This window comes from Danio rerio, chromosome 13 (assembly GCF_049306965.1).
Source record: "Danio rerio strain Tuebingen ecotype United States chromosome 13, GRCz12tu, whole genome shotgun sequence".
Taxonomy (NCBI): Eukaryota; Metazoa; Chordata; class Actinopteri; order Cypriniformes; family Danionidae; genus Danio; species Danio rerio.
This window is the reverse complement of record NC_133188.1, coordinates 36,385,001-36,405,000: the sequence shown is the minus strand read 5'-3', so window position 1 is coordinate 36,405,000 and position 20,000 is coordinate 36,385,001. Positions and strand designations below refer to the sequence as shown.

Genomic DNA, 20,000 nt, shown 5'->3' with positions numbered 1-20,000 from the left:
CACAGAATTGCCGCTCACTGGATTATTTCTCTTTATCCGACCATTCCCTGTAATCCTAAAGATGGTTGTGCATGGAAATCCCAGTAGATCAGCAGTTTCTAAAATACTCAGACCAGCCCGTCTGGCATCAACAATCTTGTCACATTCAAGATCACTTAAATCACGTTTCTTCCCCATTCTGATGCTCGGTTTGAACTGCAGCAGGTTGTCTTGACCAGGGCAGGGAGAAAAAATAGTTTTTAAATTTTCTTTATAAGAAGCAATGATTTACTTTAAAAATAGTTTTGTAATAAATTCGTCCAACCTCCATTTCTGAGTTTATTGCTCCTGAATGAGAGTTCACAGACAGATAATTATATAAACTGCTCTTTTATTGTCAAAACATGAACAACCTTTAATTTGCTTTGATGCATAAATATTACATTATGGTTTTTGAGGGGAAATTATTTTGCTATAGTTATTGTTATCATCACCCAGTCCCAGTTTAAAAAAGCACTGTTTTTGTTCAGCACACATGCATAGCAAACCTAATATATCCTCAGAACAAATACTGCATATATACATATAGGCATGAGCCAGTATACGATTCTGATGATATGATAACCGTGGATAAAAATAACTTGGTTTCATGGTATTGTGATTACAGCTCTAAAATAAGTTCTTCACAAATGTCTGGGTTAAAAACAACACTCCCCCCCATTGAACACAATATATTTTATTTTAGGAAACTTTTGACTTCATTGACTTCTGCTGTATTCATTAGTTTCAATAACACAGATTTTTATAACTTGATAAGGCATCTTTGGATAACTTTGTTATCTTTTGATATAAAGTAAGCCACTGCCCTGTTCAGGTCTATAGCATGCTTGGATGTTGATGTTTAAGCGATTTTGTTTTTCATTGTGGGCTGACCAGTAGGTTTTGATGTGGATGCTGCTTTTTTAAATAAATAAATAAACTAAATAAAATTGTGGTAAAAAAAAAAAAAGAAAAAAAAGACAAATACCGTGGGAACGGTATAACAGGAAATTTTAGCAGTTCTAAAACCTTGACTTTTCCAAACCGTGGTAAACCTTGAAATTGAACATTGTTCCATGCCTAATTCCACACCTATTACCAGCTTCATATATTGAATAGTACATTGGCTCAGTAGCTCACCTGGTGAAGCATGCAGACAACAATAGACTAAATTAAAAATAGTAATGAGAGACAAAAGGAATCGCCTTCTCTTGTCTTCTCGCTTTGGTTTTAAACTCATCTCTCATTTATATTCAGGCCAGTCGTCAACATCTATTCAAACAGCTCACACACTGATCTAACATCAGAACAAACGCTTTCATCAACAAACACACCTGAAATGAAGCGCAGAGGCAGTCCGCGTTTTGTCTTAAATGAACAGACATTCAGGCACAACGGGTTGTTTGTCAGTGGCCACCGGCGGAGCTAGGGATCTAGTGGCCATTTAAATGCACACTCACGCACACACACATGAGAGGAGAGAAACACCGTCCCCCGAGTGAATCTTTCATGGTCCTTCTCTCTGTACCTCCTAAATAAAACTCGCTGCTGAAATATTGACGCCGCAACTTTCCAGCGCTGCACTTCTTTCCTCTAAACCCTCAATAATGCTGCTTGAGATTCTCAGCTACCCTTGAAAGACTTTTTTTTCCTGACTCAGTCACTTCTTCAAAGCGCTTTTTTCCGGAGAAGAGAAAGTATGACTATAGATATGAGACTTTTGTATGAGGTCTACAGGGTCACTGACTGAGCGGCGGGATAAACCCTGACTGTTCTGTGATCCTTTAGACCTTTTTGGAGTTTTTGCTTTAATAAAACAATTTTTTTTTCACTTTTTATTGAAGTTTTTATATTGTTCAAACTGAAAAATAGTCAAAAAGACAATGTTTTTTCCTTCCATATGCCAGCGTTTGTGAAGATTTTGTACACTTCCATTCACAACTGTAAGAATTGAAATATTACAAATATTTTTGATGTCTTTGACAATTCAAAACATGAGCTGAAAACAGGGCCAATTGACTCCACAACCCAGCAGGGGGGAATGCGGGAAAAACCAGTTCCTGCTGCATTTGCATCTGAGTATGCTGAAACTCAGCTTCATCCCCCCCCCCATCTCACGCATATGGTCATTTCAATGTTTGAATGTTCTAGATTAACCAAACTGACTTTAACTATCATGTTTAATATCATTTGAAATGTCTCAGTGCGATTGGTACAATGGTCTCATTCTCTCAGAAATAGACATAATCAAAACAATAAATATATAACTTCAGGCATCTTTTGAACCACTGTGAAGGGTGTGACTTTTCCACTAAGTGTGAATGCCTTTTGTTATACACACCCCCTTCCTTGAGGGAATTCTTGGATTATTTAAGGTAAGGTTTGAGAAAGGCTCAGGGCGATTCTGCCTAACCAGATCAGCCCATAACATGGCTTGCTCCATGTTATGTATATTTCAAAGTCAGGAATGCATCTTTTTCATCTTGGATTTATCTTTGATAATTTGATGTTTTGTATTGATCATTTATGAATTAACTGATTGAATTTGGCATAATACATTTACCTGACTAATAAATTGTTATGTTTTGAATTATTCAAACAGAGTTCGTGTTATTATCTTTAGTAGATTGTGGTAATTTCATAGCACCACAAGCCCCTGTTCAGGTTAGTAGCGGACTAGAACACGGTAGACGGAGCATTGCGGCACGCTATACGATGTCTCTAGAGCTCCGACTAACAAATTGGCATTTATTCATGAATACTTAGGCTGTAAAAGGATATCTAAGGGGATAGTCCTTCACCCGATAAACTTATAATACTATTTAGATAGTATAGTGATTATTCAAAGTTACTAATAGTTTAAGTACGACTGGTCTGCTTAATTCTATAGTAATGATCATTATATGACTAAATAGCTCTGTCTGATTTAGGAGGTAGCAGACCTATGGGGACCGCATAAAAATATCCTAATCTGAGTAAGTAGGGTTCTGCCTTTTTATGATAGCGGTCATTCGCCACTGTTTAGTGACCAAGACTGACATGCTTGTGCTTAAGAAATTGTATACTCGGACGGTACAAGATTCAGGATGTTATAGGAATCCCAATGAACGAGAATAACATAAAATGATGAACCGAAGAGAATATTCAATCATAATCTAAATTAATGTGAACGGAAACAAAATAACCTTCTCAATGTTTTATAATTGGAGTCAGATAAAACGAGGATAAACATATTAATATTATAAACCATCTCATACTAAAATTGGAGTCAGATATGAGTTAAGTTTAATATAAATCAACAATGTGCACTGGAAAGACCGAACATGCAGTGAACCTTCATCCACCATTGGACACCGTCATTGGACCAACTGGCTGGACCCTACACAACATATTGTTTAAAGACATTAAAACTCCACTAAAAAAAGAGGACTTTTGCTGCTTGTTCAAACTACTTATTTAAAATGAGCTGTAACAATACAGGGCGACACGATGGCTCAGTGGTTAGCACTGTTGTCCCACAACAAAAAAGTCGCTAGTTCGAGTCTCGGCTGGGCCAGTTGGCATTTTTGTCTGGAGTTTGCATGTTCTCCCAGTGTTTGTGTGGGTTTCCTTTAGGTGCTCCTGTTTCCCCCACAGTCCAAAGACATGCACTATAGGTTAATTGAATAATCTAAATTGGCTTTAGTGTATGTGTGGGAATCAGTATGAATGGACATTTCCCAGTACTGGGTTGCAGATGGAAGGGCATTTGCTGTTTCAAACATATGCTGGATAAGTTGGTGGTTCATTCCGCTGTGGTGACCCCAGATAATTAAAGGGACTAAGCCGAAAAAATGAATAAATGAATGAATGAATGAATGAATGAATAATGCAACTTAATCAATTTGTGTTGGGACAACATGAAGGAATTGTGAGGAACCCAGCATTTTGTACAGTGTTATAAGGATGTGTTAAATTGATCATAACATAGTAACACCATACATAATGTTTATCAAATATCTTAATATTTAGAGTCCTGATTTCTGAAAGATCATGTGATACTGTAGATTAAAGTAAATATATTTAGTATTTTCATGAAGGTAATTAAATAATCTCTATTTTTTTTTGTTGCTTGTTCAGACTACTAGTTTAAAATGAGCTGAATCAATACAATTATTGAGTTTTTGTGGAACAACTTAATTGTTTTATGTTCAATCCACTTAAATTTGTAAAAAAAAATTAAGTTAACTTAATCGATTTCTGTTGGGACAACATAAAGGAATTGTAAAGAAGCATATTTTACAGCGTACAAGTAAGGTATCAAAATGAATAATATTTCAGATTTTTAGAATTTTTTTATTTATTTTCATTTTTTGTATTTTTGATCAAGTAAATTAACCCTTTGTGAGAAAGTGGAAGTGTTACTGACCCTATTAGTGTATATGACCACCAGAGTTGGGGGTAACGCATAACAAGTAACTTGACTTGCGTAATAATATTATTTTTCTATGTAAGTAAAGCAACGCATTGCTTTTCAAAATTATGTAATAATATTTCAGTTTTTAAAAAACGTGAGTTACTTTTTAGCTTAGTTAATTTGCTTTAAAAAAATGCTGACTTAAAATGATTATAGTCATGTCGAGTCCCACACACAATGTGCAGAACAGACAGAAAGTAAGATGGCAGAGCCTTACATTTCTGCAATAGAAAATTCTCATTATTTTGAACACACAAGAAAAGGAAAAGAGGATTATCTGAATGTTCACTGAATTTACTATTTAATAGGACAAAAAGTAAAAAAGGCAAACACATTGCTTTAAACTTTCACTAATCTGCATTTACGGCATATCCAGCTCTCAGAAGATAACATTATCCTACATTATTTTTTTATGTGTTTTTTAAAGGTAAATGAAGGTTATTGTGTTGTTAATTGCAGAGCTCCTCTATTTAAAATAGTGGAGCCCTTATTCGCAATTTCACTTGGCATCTAAAATTTTGGTGTCAAAATAAGCTTGTTGATTATAATCCAAGAAAACTCTGGTCAAAAACACTGAATGAAAATGTCAATTCGGCTAGAAAGATTTTGTTTGTTTGTTTTATCCTGAGCCCTTTTCAGAAAAACAAATTTTGGGGAAAAAAAATCAACAATATCAACAAAAAACAATGTTGTCAAACTTGTAGCATCTGAATCAGCAGGCTTTTTTATGTCCCATATTACAAAAGCACACAGGGTTACACACGTCAAAATGAAATCTCCCTGCTTCAGCAGAAAGCAGTGCGCTGCGTTTGATCTCGCCAGACATTTGAGAGAAGCTGTGTTATAATAAGGGTTTATGAATGAGAGCTCGTGTTGTTTTCTCTCTGTCTCTGAACATCCTGCAGGCTGAAAAACAACCTCATTCTGCACAACAAACAAATGAAAGGCTCTGTGTGTGGAGAACAAGCCGAGTGGATCCATAAAGCCGTCCTCCCGACAGTAAGTCTCCAGCGCTCTTTGAAGAACATACAGTGGGTTTTTTGTTGGAATAACAGGAGTCTGTACAATCTGATGTTCATAAACATGGATAGAGTCATTACCCGCTTCAGGTATAGAGCGGTTAGCAGGTTCACCTTTCTGTCTGACCTCAGGAATAGAGTTAATGAACACAACTGTGGTGATGGGATTTATACCTGAGAGAGGCTGCTCTCCTGAACACCTCTAGGCTGCTTTTGATGCCATGGTTCATTTAGATGTGACCTTCACTACTAATTGCTAAATTATTTGCTGTTATGTAAATCGGCAGCTGAAAAACATTGTGAACGTAGGATTTTTGTTGAGAGGTTTTATCCTATTGATTGTGCATTGTGCAGTTATTCTAGGAACGTCTCTTCTTTTTATGGCTCATCATAGAAATCTAAAACAAATTAAATAAATAGTAGTGGGACAAGTTGTTGATTTTTTTATAATTTAATATGCTTACAATTGTATGAAATATAGTTGAAAATAATGTTACATATTTTGTTTTGTTTCAAACATGAAAAATATTCATAAAATGGAAAGTTTGTTGTTTTATAGAGGCACAGTGGCTCAGTGGTTAGCACTGTCACCTCAAAGCAAGAAGGACACTGGTTTAATTTCTGTGTGGAGTTTGCATGTTCTCCCCATGTTTGCGTAAGTTTCCTCCAGGTGCTCCGGTTTTCCCCACAGTCCAAAGACATGCGCTGTAGGTAAATTGGGTAAGCTAAATTGTCCGTAGTGTGTGTGAATGAGTGTGTGTGGATGTTTGCCGATATTGGGTTCTGGCTTTGAGGGCTTCCACTGTGTAAAACATATGTTGGAATAGTTGGCGGTTCATTCCGCTGTGAAATAGAGACTAAGCCGAAGGAATATTATTGAACGAATGAATATTTTATAGAGAATGCTTTACAGTTAATATGAATTTGTGATGTTTATAACTATTTAAAGTTTATTCAGTAAATTTGAAATGAATTTGATTCAACTTGAATTGCATATTTTTTTAAGTTTAGTCTTTAATTTAAATATTTATCTAATGAGTTTGTGCAAATTAATACAGTAGAACTGAATCAACATCGAGTTTAGTTTTGTATTTTGTGATTCTGTATCAGAATCAAATCGATTCATTAGAACTGAATCAACATTATGTGATTAGTTTTTTTTTGTTTATTTGTGAAATATGTCCAAACAAACTAGTTCAATATAACCGAAGAAACATCAGGTTTGTATGTGTGCGTGTGTGTGTGCGTGTGTGCGTGTGTGAGTGTGTGAAAATTTCTAAACAAACATTTTTGCTATTACTAAATGAACATCAGTCAGTTTTGACTTGTTTTTCTTTGTTTTTGCAAAATGTATTTGAATAATTTGATTCAAAAGAATTTAATTGTGTTCAGGGAAACGGATTCACTAGAACGAAATAAACATTAGAGTTTTTATCATTTTTATTATTTTTTAAATTAACAAATTTAGTTTATATCTGCTATCATAATAATCACACTATTTTAAGATTAATCAAGTTATTTTTATGCACTTTTTACATACAGTAATCAACATTTGAATTGGATGAAAAATGTTTTTCAAAATTGTCCTAAGGCATGAATGGGTGTTGGTTTTAGGACAACTTTGATAAAAGGTTTAGAACCACTTCAAATGTTGACCTCTGTATACAATGTTTTTTTAAACAGCATTTTTTCTTGAAGTTTTATTTAAAGTAAATCCTGCTGTGTCCAGGAGAGCTTAATGTGCAATTTAAATGTGCTGCAATTTAAAAAAAAACACATGCAATTACAAAGAACACAAATAAATTAAGATCTTCATCTGTTTGACAGCACACATGCAACACAACAGCAAACACATGCAAAAAAAAAATGCACCACATTTTCCCACAATACAAACAATTTACGAAAACGTACTGTATTTTCTCACAAAATATAAACAATGGAACACAACAGAAATGTTTCAAGGGGACCCAAAAACATGACGGTATGCTGCGACTATTGCTTGGTGCAACTGTAGTTGATCCTTGAAAGGTGAGTTTTTTTGTTTGTTTATTTTAGTATCCCGATTCCTGTGTCTTTAGTATTTATTAGCTTAAATAACCCTAACCTAAATAGCCAGGTCCGTCATATTTTAGAGTCTCCTTGAAATATTTTCATTGCGTTGTGGGAAAATGCAGCTTGTTTTTTAAAAATGTGTTTGCGTTGAGAGGATTTTCAACATGTGAATGGATGAAGATCTATTCTCAGTTTGCTGGCGTTTTTTGTAAATGCACGTGTTTTCATAAATTGCAGCTTGTTTAGCTCTCTCGGCCTCTGTAAAATCCACCTACCCTGTTACAAACTCTTTGTTAATTTTGTTAATTTGTTAATGGGTGTGTGACATAATAATCTTTAGTCAAAAATCAACATCAGCGAATCATAAATAGTGCTGTATTCTGTCTCCTAAGAAGTCAACTAACATTCATGACAGCAAACATGAAAATAGAGACATTAGTAACTTAAGATGTTAACTTTGTTTTCTTTTTTGATCAGGTCCATGTCTGATGCACGTTTGTGAGGGAAATGCAGATCGATGAGGCTCACGCAGATCAGATCAATTCCAATTAGTCGTCCGCTGATTTCTGTATCACAAGGCCACTAAGCAGCTGTGCATTTTAATCACATATCACAGAGTGGCCGACCCAACAGTGACCCCTAAAAAGAGCGGTAAGTGCTCCCTTTCAGCTCCAAACTTTGAGGAAAATAGAAGAAATCACTGAACCATAAATGAAAAGCTCTTTTTTTTTGGCCATACTTAAAGATCAGCCTATCTAAAAGTAGAAGTTTGCTCTTCATGAACATGTATCAGACTTAAATGCCAAAAGGCTGTTAAAATGATAGCGGGAGAAGGCTGTAATCTTTTTTTATCCTCCTTTCTCAAATCCATGTTCTACTTTTTCCTCTCTTTTACCCCTCACTCCCTCTTCTGCTTTAATGTCACTGTATAAAGTCAACATTAAACAGCCGCAGCAGTCAGCCAGAAGCTAACCGAGACTTTCGCTTTCTCCCTCTCTGGAAGAAACTAAAAAGGATGCACACAAAATTAAGGGAAAATAAATGAGCTTCTTCACAGTGCCAACAGCCAGAGGGGCCAAAGAGAGCTGCTCTCGTACATCACTGATGAGAAGAGGGGAAAACACACACAAAAAGCAGAGAGAAACTGTCGGAAATCTGCTCTTTAGTCCATTTTTGGTAAAGATTGAATTTTAAGCAACAAGATTATTATGATTTAAATGAGTTAAACTACAGTCAGGATGCTCTTTACAAAATTCAGGGCACCTCAAACCGTAATGCATAGCAATAGGTTTGTGTCAGATGAACTCATTTATCATTTAAAAAAAGGTAATGATTTGCACTCAAGTAATTGCTTCATACTGTTATTATTATTTTTTTTCTCTTACATTCTACGGGTGATTAAAAGACACAGGCGTTTTGACACAATGCCTTCCTCAGTGTGTAGGCATTGTGCCGAAACGTCTGTGAAATATATGAAATATATATCTAGTTTAAACAGTTGAAATTTAATACTTTTTTCTGATCATATTTATCTCTCTATTCTGTCTCAGGCAGACTCTTTCAGCCTCTCCTTACATTCATAATTAAGATCTGCCCTTTAAAGCCCTGTATTAATAGATTTCAGTCAAATGTGCATGTCCACAATAAGCTCTTCTGGGATGCATTCACTTTTAAAGGGGTAGTTCACTCAAAAATGAAAATTCTGTCATTATTTAATTAAGTTTTATTTTATTAAGTTTTTTTATTCTTCTGTTAAACACAAAATAAGTTATTTTGAAAAAAATGTTCGAACCCTGTAACCCTTTACTTACAGATTTCCAAATAACTTTTGTGTTCAACAGAAGAAGACAAAACTTGAATGAGTTTGAGACGAGTAAATGATGACAGAATTTTAATTTTTGGGTGAGTAAAATTCATAAATAATTGGAACCACTTGAGTAACATTTTCATTTTTAAAAATGTACTCAAACCTAGAATGGTTTTAAACCTGCATGATTATTTTTCTTCTGTTAAACACAAAAGATATTTTGAAGAAGCAGAGAGTTGATGGTTCTCATTGACCTCCATGACTGTTTGGTCACCAACATCCTTCAAAATGTTTTCTGTTGTGTTTAACAGGATTTTGTTGTGTTCAACAACGTGAGGATGATTAGATGGTGAGTAAATGTTCAGTGTTGGGCGAAAAAAAATATTTAAACATTTCTTTTAAGCACAGTTCTGGATCATGATCTGTTTATGCTAATGTCATAAACTTTTTTCTCCTTGACATATTAATTGGCTGAGTAGCAGTCATTCTGTTCACATGTTTACACTGTTTGATTCAGCAGTGTAACAAAAGATCCCAAACTTAAAACTAGCTTTTAATGTCTCCAAGAAGACCAGTTCAGAAAAATCACTTTGCTATTTTTATCCCACTGTCTGATAAATGTGATATTAAAAACCTTTTTTTTTTTTTTTTTCTAAAGCTGGTCATAGGAAGATTCATTTTAAGAACAGAAGCTTTATTTAATGTCTTAGTATTAGAAAGTCTTGCATGTAACTAACATAAAGTTCAGTTTACTGTGGTTAACTTTATTAGTTACGAATTTATTTATTAATTTTAGTTTATTTAATACATGCAAGAATTTAAAAAGATTTTTCTTAAACAATAAATAGACTTCAGCTAACAGGAATGCAAACTTGTGTTTTAATTATCCAGTGTTCACAAAGATTTAAAAAGGCCTACAGTAAAGTCAAAGTGTTATCAAAAAAAAGGATATATCTTGGATTGTGTTTTGTTGTTGCTGTTCATTGTTTATTTTCTTGTTATATTTGAATATTAAGTGTTATAAGAAATACTTTACTGTGTTTGTTATTCTATACTGGCATCTTTTTTCTATTCATTTAACTTGTAAAATTCATATCTGTTCTATACTTTAATTTTAATTATTTTTGTGAGTTATTTTAATTCATTTTATTTTAGGAACAAAATTATTCCCTAAAATTGAGTAAACTTAACTAAATAATATTAATTATAATTTTTTTTTACCAAATATGTCTGACAAAAACCAATACACTAGAACTGAATCAACATTATTGAGTTGTTTTGTTTAATGTTTCTTTTCTTTTTGTCGAGTCTGTTTGATCTGTTTTTTACACATAAGTTAATATAAGCTAACAGCTGTATTTTCAAAAAAGAAAAAAAAAATCTGTGTGGAGTTTGCATGTTCTCCCCATGTTCGCATGGGTTTTCTCCAGGTGCTCCGGTTTCCCCCACAATAGTGAATTGTATAAGATAGAATTGTCCATAGTCCATGTGTGTAAATGAGTGTGTGTGTGTGTAAGTTTCCCATTTGCTAGGTTGCAGCTGGAAGGGCGCCCCCTAAACATATGCTGGACAAGTTGACAGTTCATTCTGCTGTGGCGACCCCAGATTAATAAAGGGACTGAGCTGAATATAAAATAAATGAATGAATATTATTATTATTATTAAGTTTTTCCAAGGTTTTTCAGTAATCAGTAATTAGATTTAATGTGGTAAAAGGTGTGATGATCTTGTGCCTGCCAGTTTGAGGTAATATTTCATATAAACTGGAAGTACCACAAATATGCCAATTATTCCAGTGTACTAATAAATTCAACTTCGCTGAACATTTTTCCATAAAGAGACACTTCACAGAAAAATGAAAATTCTGTCATCATTTACTGATCCTCCACTTGTGTCCAAACCGGTTTGATTTTCTCTCTTCTGCTGAACACAAAAGGCGATATCTGGAGAATGCTGTAAAGCTGCAGCCATTGAACGCAACACAAAAAAAAAAAGCAGCCACTGACATCAGTAGCATGAACAGAAAATACGAAAAAAGTCAATGGCTGATTTTTTCCAACAGAATATCTCTTATTTTCAGAATATCTTGTGTTGCATTCAATTCAAAATCTTTGAACTTCCCTTTTAAAGCTTTTAAAAAGATTAAACGATGCTCTGTTGCTTAAAAAATACATATATGAAAAATCTATGAAAAAGGCTGCATAGTGGCACAGTGGGTAGTACGTTTGCATCACAGCATTAAGATTGCTGGTTCTAGTCTCCCCCATAAGTCTAAAGACATGTGCAATAGGTGAATTGGGTAGGCTAAATTGTTCGTGCATGTGTGTGAATGAGTGTGTATGGATGTTTCCCAGTGATGGGTTGCAGCTGGAAGTGCATCCGCTGCGTAAAACATATGCTGGATAAGTTGGTGGTTCATTCCGCTGTGGCGACCCCAGATTATTAAACGGACTGAGTTGAAAAGAAAATGATATGAAAATGTACAGCTGTATGGACAGAAAGAGAGAAAGATGCTCAGACCGTTTTTATGACAAACATGAACTACAGGTTTACTGTTTATTAATGCAGCACACAAACACACTGGTGATGTGCAAATGTGTGTGTGTGTGTGTTTTTAAAGCTGTGTCCACGTGTGTATGTGTGTGTGTTCATTTGAATGTGTAAGATGCAAATTCCTGCAGTGTAACAGCTCTAACATAGCAAGACCTGCCGCAATGCAGTGCGTGTGTGCATTTGTGAACTGAAAATAAAAAACAGCATAATCTCTTTCAAATTTATTGCGGAACATCATTATAGCTCTCCCATGCAGGCCATCTATAGATAAAATGAGAAGTAGTCCTGGTGAATCATTTAAATAAACAAGTTCTTGCGGCAGTGGTGGTCTGCTTGAATTGTCCACCCGTGTAATAAAGATGATGGTGATGATGATGTTTTTTTAATGTTGTCTCTGAGCTTTTCTCAGCCACAGGACAGACGTTCTCTGAGTGTTGCGCTTGATCATTTTATCTCAGATGCTTGTTTTGTGTTGAGGCAGTAATTGACTTGTAAACCCATCATGCTGTGAGTATGTACTGTTCACACTGCAGCATATTTTATGTCCTTTCTGGGCTCATTACTGCTGGAGGTTGAAAATGCAATGTCTTTGCAGGGTGGAGATAAGAGTTCAATCGAACACTGATAACACATTTCTGTAATTTACCTTTTTTCTTTCTTTGCTTTTTGAAATAATGTTTTGTGAAATATAGTTATAGAGAAACACATCCTAATATTAAAACTTCTAAATAATTTAAGGAAAAAATGTACAGTATTAATGGGTGTAAAAAAGCATTTGGAATGTGTTTATAGTTTTTTATGTATGTACATAAATGTTAAACTCATTATATACACTGTTAAGGATTTTTGTAAATTACGCAGTATTTATCTGTGATATGAATTATATTTTACTGTCGGACAGTTATGCAGTATGTTACTGTATTCTGAAATTGCATTGTGAAAATTACTGTATATTTTACAGTGAAGATGTAAAATACTGTAAATGCATAAACAACAAAATTAATGGTGCTGTAAATGTACTGTAAATACAGTATGTTTGCTGTAGTTGATTTACAGTAAGTTACAGTAACGCTTTATTTTGATGGTCCATTTGAGTATTAGTGGACTGTCTGCTTAATACCTGTATCTGTTGATACTGCTCCTTTAAAAACATTTAACTGACTATAAAAAACTTTGCAAGTACATGTCAACTTACACTAACCCTAACCCCAGCCTAACAGTGTACTTATAATCTTATGAGAATTAGTTGGCATGTAGATGCAATACAACTTAAATTCAACAAATGGACCATCAAAATAAAGTGTGTCCTAAGTTACTGGCGAACTGCTGCCAGTAAGTTACTGTAGATTCTATTGGAAATTGTTAAGTGTATTTACTGATTTACTAACTAATCTATTTGAATCTTCTTTTTATTATTCAATTAACCCTCTACTGCCTGCATTATGATGATGATGATGATTCTTTTCTTAAAATGGCTTAACTTGAAGTGCCGTAAAAACAATTTTTTTAAAGATATTTTTTTTAAATGTTGCCATATGGCAACAACGTCCAACAGTGGATCTAACTTAGAAATTTCAAATTTAGAATTTTCCTTATAATTAATAGTTTTGTTGTTTGAAATGATTTAATTGGTGTAGCAGTATAAGCTTTAACACAGAACTTATAAATAACACCTTATAAATACTTTCCAATAACAGATATTCCAACGGCTTTCATTCATTCTATTCTTTTTTTTCTGAATATTATTGAAAACCTACATATAATATTGTATTATCATGTATACCACATACAGTAAGTATAAATATTTTCTCCAGTAAATATTAAAACAAATAAATAACTAGTCTAGTATATCCAGATGCATCGGAATAATGTAGCTACCAGCTAACAGTATTTATATATTATACTATATACTTTACTACGCCTGTTTATCTGCCTCAGAGCTAACTTACTTGAACTATCTTCATCACTGCTCTTATCAAATGTCCCATCTGCATCATTCTCAAGATCACTAAAACCCATCTCATCCTCACTTTCATCTGCAGGAAGAACCAGTTCTGTCCTTCTCTTCTTTCACTTACCATAGAACATGGTGGTGCTCGCTAATACACTGTTCCCTGTATTCATATTTAAAAGTAGCATTGCCATTAAAATTTTATCCATAATGCGAATGCCATTAACACATGACTAATCAACATTATATTACAAGCTTTCAGGATGTTATTGTTACAACATGAAAAGTTCACAGCTGACTTTGCTACTGTAGCTAGCTAACCCATTGCACTATTACACGTTCCACTATTGGACAGTGTTGCAATTTGGCATTACATACATTTGATCAATTTACACAAAACTAATTTGAAAATTTTTTTTGAGTTGTGAATATGTCATCATAACTTACTGGAGGTGATGTTTCAGATTATTTCGTGGATCTGACATGAGTTGATCCTTTGTTTTTATTAATGTTTACATTTGCATTCAGCAAATACTCACAATAAACGCCAGTCTGTCAGAAATCACGCTACAGAAAAACAAAGCATGTCATGTGACTTAACCGAAGCACATCACTACACTACAATCTTCTCTATTTAAATAAATAGTGGCAGGGAAATCAACATAAGTTTCATGTTGCCATAAGGCAACACCATGCGGTAGAGTTTAATTTAGAGGGTTATAGGGTTAATTTAATGTGATTTTCTAATAATTGGACTGCTTATTTATTTGAAGGTTGTTCTAGTCAAATTTTTTATTATTTCAACACACTTGGCTGATGACTGATAATAAATCATGTCTGGCATGCTGTCCTGGGAGAGAGCCCTGAGCTCAGAAGATTTTCAAGCCCCGGGCTCCCTCCCGTTTGAAGGGTGAGAGGGGAGTTTAAGCTTAGGTAGGTTTCGAGAACTCTCCTGGTTTAGTTCGAGCCTGTGACAGATTATAGGGATTGCTATGGAGAGATAACTGCTGACTGTAAGGCATGGTAGGAGCCTGACTAAGAGCTCATCAATAGTGCCAATTTGGTTTAGTCAATTCACTTATGTCGCATGTCTTTGAACTATGGGACGAAACCAGGGAACCCGGGGAAAACCCACACAAGCACGGGCAGAACATGTAAACTCCGCACTGAAACTTTGTTTGACCTATAAGGACTTGAACCAGTGCCATTATTGCTGTGAGGCTAACCACTGAGCTGTCGTGCCGCCCTATATAGGAAAAGGGAGGAGGAGTATGGGTGGAAACGAGGATTCTTCAAGATGTAGATTACTAAGGTAAGAAACTGTGCTTATTTATAGTTTGTTAGGATTCATCTGAAAAAAATCTGTAAATCATTGTAAATCATGTGTTAGCTAATCGTCACCTTGAATTATAAGGTTCTCTCTGCGTTCTGAATGATTTTGAGATATTGAGCTTCAAGGTTTTTGCATTCCATAGCAAACAGTATGTGTCAAATCTTAAAATGTAAACAACTTATAAAAAAATCCCATAATGTAAATGAGATGTCATTTGATAAGAATATGTCAATAACTCAATTTTGACAAAAATGTCACACAGAACCTTATAATTCTAAGGTGACGTAATGCAGGATCAGCTGCGGTCAATCACAATCATGTGTGATCCTCTCAAAATTAGTTTATGAATAAACTTCACTTATTTCCTAAATATCTCAATTATTTATTGTTATCTTTTACTCTAAACTGTTCATTTATTCATTAAATTATTTCAATCATTCTTATACAATTTTCATGATCCTTTATTTTATTACTTAAATTATTTATTACTGTTGTTATTATCCCTTTCTCCAAACAATTAAATAAACTTTAGTTTAGTTTTTAAATATTAGCAACCTAGAAATATTTCCTTACAAATAATCAGAAAAGTTTTCTTTTGTTTTTATTCAAGAAGTGTTTTATTAAATATTTTATAACAGTTATCAGATATTTTATTTCAAGCAAGATTTAATTATTTTTTTGCATTTTAGTTTTTAATTTTAGTTAACTGGATTGATAACAGAAGACTTATTTATATATTTATTTTTGTAAGTGTGCAAGAGTAACTGTGGCAGAGGGATTCGCCTGAGGATTTGTGAGAGATGCCATATGGAGCATTATTAATTCATCATTACAGTGATTACACAATCTTGGTAATCAGCATGGATACAAATGTCTTGCCCTGCTGATAATTTCCTTCGTGATCTTAACTCTCCCTCTTCTTCTCATATTTTATAGTTTTCTTTGAAGCCCCAGTGAAGCAGAAGTAAGCCTTTAGCTTCCAGTCGAGATGCTTTTGAAGATCTCGTTTCCACAGGAAAACTCTGACCAGTTCTGGTGCTGTAAGTATTTAGAGTTTTATATTGAGAATACTGAAATAGATCCGCATACAACACTGAGTCTTGGGTAAAGTTCACCTCATCCTTTAATATCCCTGGAAATGAAAAAGAAACCCTCTCTCTCCATTTCACCTCACACCACCGCAGCATAAATTATTACAAAAGTGTCTATAGATTTCTGTAAGAGAACTGTAGTATATAACACATGGTCACATTAAAAGTATTTAAAGCCAGTACTATTAGTTAGTTAATGAGGTGGAGATGTAAACTGGCCTTATTACTGTTTAAAAAGGAATTAGATTTGTTGCTGACTTAATGTTTGTAGTTGAATCAAATTAACTTTTTTAGTCATTTTAACTTACATCATCGATTTAAACTTTGTATAATTTACATAAAATAGTTGAAACATGATTAATTTGTTTAAATAAGTTAAAGCAACTGAAATATTTGTTGATTTGGTTTTTTCATAAAATCTTTTTCAGTGTATGATTGTAAAACTTCTGCAAAGTTTCTAAGATCAGTTGAGTTATTTTCCAAAACGTCAGTAAATCCAGACTTTCTTTCTGCAAAACTGTATGGAAGATTGTTTCTGCAAATAAATAATGAACAATATAGGAAATTATAAATTGATCTGTATTTTTCTCACAATTCAGTTTTTAAACAGTGTAATAAAGACAAACAAAGTCAGAATAGTGCGATATGAACTTGTAATTCAGACATTTATCCCTCAGAACTGCAAATTTTTAAAAGGCATTTACAAGTTCCAAGTCTCAATTGTACAAAATAATTGTTGTACCCCCTTGAGAATCAGATATACAGTCATTTGAAACATAAAAATTGCAAGTGGGAAAAGTCAGAACTGTGGTATTATATCTCCCAGTTTTGAAATATTTATTCATTCATTTTCTTTTTGGCTTAGTCCCTTTATTAATCTGGGGTTGCCACAGCGTAGTGAACCGCCAACTTATCCAGCACGTTTTGACGCAGTGGATGCCCTTCTAGCCAAAACCCATCTCTGGGAAACATCCACACACACCTATTCACTACGGACAATTTAGCCTACCCAATTTACCTGTACCACATGTTTTTGGACTGTGGCGGAAACCGGAGCACCTGGAGGAAACCCACGGGTATGCAAGGTGAACATTACGCACAGAAATGCCAACTGACCCAGCTGAGACTCGAACCAGCGATCTTCTTGCTGTGAGGCGACAGCACTACCTACTGCACCACTGCATGAGCCAGTTTTGAAATATTTTCCTCATAATTCTGATGTTTTTCTTTGCAATTCTGAATATATGTCTCTTAATGTCCAGCAAAAAACATGTTCATAGCATTTTTGAGACAGAAAAATTAGGAGAGCATAAATTGACAGTTGTGAGAAATGTACAGGTTCTTTTTCAGCACAGAGAAACCTGTACGCCTGGTGCAGTGTACAAATTACAGGGGGTTTGAGGGGGATTGACCCCCTAATTAACACTTGATCCTCCCAAATGATGTCAAAACACAATGTATGGGGGGAGGGGGGTCAGCACTTTAATAGTGAGAAATAGCTTTCTTTGCTCTGCTTTTAATATTTTAAAAATATATAATATAAATATACATTTTGACCATCCCTATATGGTTTATACTATTCTGAATGCATGGTCGTGCCAATCAGTCTGTGAGAAGTTAACCATTTGTCAGTCTGAAACCGGCAGATCGAGAGCACCGATACACATCAGAAATGTTCTCAAGACAAGTTTTCTCCTAAAAGAGGTGATTTTTTTAGACTAAAAGTAAAGTCAAATTAGACATAGGTCAGAATAATTAGTCACTGTAGGTCAGAATACACTAAATATCCCTCAAAACACTGAAAACTTACATTTTACAAATAAATTAGACGTAATTTAAATAAATATTGAAGCATGTATTACACAAACTAAAATTATTAAAAAACATGTAGCTACAAAAACAAATTGTATGAACAATCACTATTCAGTTGATGTCACTATTATGTGTGAAGTCATAAAAATAATTAAATGACTTGCTCTGTCTAATCTTAAAGAATCTTGCTCTGTCTAATCTTCTGTCTTGTTTTCTGGCTGACTTGAGATCGCTTTGCTTCTGTCTCCCGCTATCCTGATCCATTCATGCAGTTTCATCTTCTCAAGATCTCTTTTAATCAGGCTCATTATCAGATTTACTTGTGCTTTGAATCATATTAAAATGTGTGACTTCCTCTTTGGTATTTTGAATAATTACAGATTTTATTTAGGCCACTATGCCATTATCATTTTTTTTGCTGCTCACTGCGCGCAAAACAATCACCAACCAATGAGAGTGATTGTAAACATAAGAAAGCCGATTGGCTAAAAATATTGTTGAATGCCAATAGTTAAACGTGACTTTTGCTTTAGCTTGTGCTAATGGTGACTAGCGTCATGTGTGTGTTCGCGCACACAGCCTTCGCTTGCACTCATTCACATTCTCTCTCTCTCTCTCTCTCTCTCTCTCTCTCTCTCTCTCTCTCTCTCTCTCTCTCTCGAACACACAAACTCGTAGTTATACACCTCGCACAAGATCCATTAGATTAGCCAGATCCATTAAAAAAATACGCAAAACACAAATATCTGACATTTTCTGGAACATGATCCGGCAAGATCTGGCTCAAATTAAGCACCAAAAGAAATGACAGCAAACTGTAATTTTTAAGATTAAACCTAAAGACACAAAACAAAACAAAGTGTTTTCATGGTGTAAATTGTCTGACAGAACTTCCTTTTTTTCATCTAAATGTGCAAAATCAGAAAATCCTCCATCCGACACACAAACGAAGATCTGATGATGGTATCGATCTGCAGTGGATATCATCTCAAAAACAGGTGCTTGATCATTCTTCTTTTCAGATATTGTGCATGCGTACATTCATTCATTCATTTTCTTTTTGGCTTTTTACCTTTATTAATCAGGGGTCGCCACAGTGGAATGAACCGTCAACTCATCCAGCATATGTTTTATGCAGCAGATGCCCTTCCAGCCGCATGGTATTTAAAGCCAATACTATCTGAGTTAATGAGGTGAAGATGACTGTTTAAAAGGAATTAAATTTGTCTTTTTTTTAGTTTAATCAAGTTAAATTTTCTAGTCATCTCATCTTGCATCAATCAGATTGACTAAAAATATTAAGTTAAACTTTGTATAACTTAAAAAAATTAGTTAAAACCTGATTCACTTCACTCATTCATTTTCTTTTCGGCTTAGTCCATTTATTAATCTGGAGTCGTCAACTTATCTAGCATATGTTTTACGCAGCGGATGCCCTCCCAGCTGCAACCCATCAGTGGGAAACATCCACACACTCTCATTCACACACATACACTATGGACAATTTAGCTTACCCAATTTACCTACATATTTTTGTGGGGGAAAACCGAGAACCCGGAGAAAACCCACGCGAACACGGGGAGAACATGCAAACTCTACACAGAAATGCCAACTGACCCAGTCAAGGCTCGAACCAGTTACCTTCTTGCTGTGAAGTGACAGCACTAACCACTGCGCCACCGCACCACCTGCATGTGTACATAATATTGTAAATTGCAGTGAACTGACCCGCAGTCTAAAAGCCTCTCTGTAAAAACTAACTCTTACTGTTTCTGACATGTACTTGAAAGCTCGTCTTTCATAATCTATTTCACCCTCATAATGCTGTTTCCAAGGCGAAGCGAGATATTATGATTAGATATAGCAACATGTGTGAATCATGCATAAAAAGTAGGAAAGGTCAGATCT

At 34.6% G+C, this 20,000-nt stretch overlaps 1 long non-coding RNA gene across 4 annotated transcripts in view; it reads left to right on the top strand.

Moving 5' to 3' along the window:
- LOC103912024 (uncharacterized) overlaps positions 1-20,000 on the top strand; it is a 59,768-nt gene that overhangs the window by 30,659 nt on the left and 9,109 nt on the right. For 3 of the 4 annotated variants that reach the window (XR_012388816.1, XR_012388814.1, XR_012388815.1), the window contains 6 exons: positions 5,380-5,473; positions 8,023-8,196; positions 15,111-15,168; positions 16,126-16,229; positions 19,016-19,090; positions 19,178-19,252. This is a non-coding gene — a long non-coding RNA (uncharacterized lncRNA). Of the gene's footprint in view, positions 1-5,379; positions 5,474-8,022; positions 8,197-15,046; positions 15,169-16,125; positions 16,230-19,015; positions 19,091-19,177; positions 19,253-20,000 lie in introns of all 4 variants that reach the window. The other variant, XR_002459884.3, reaches the window with a different exon arrangement.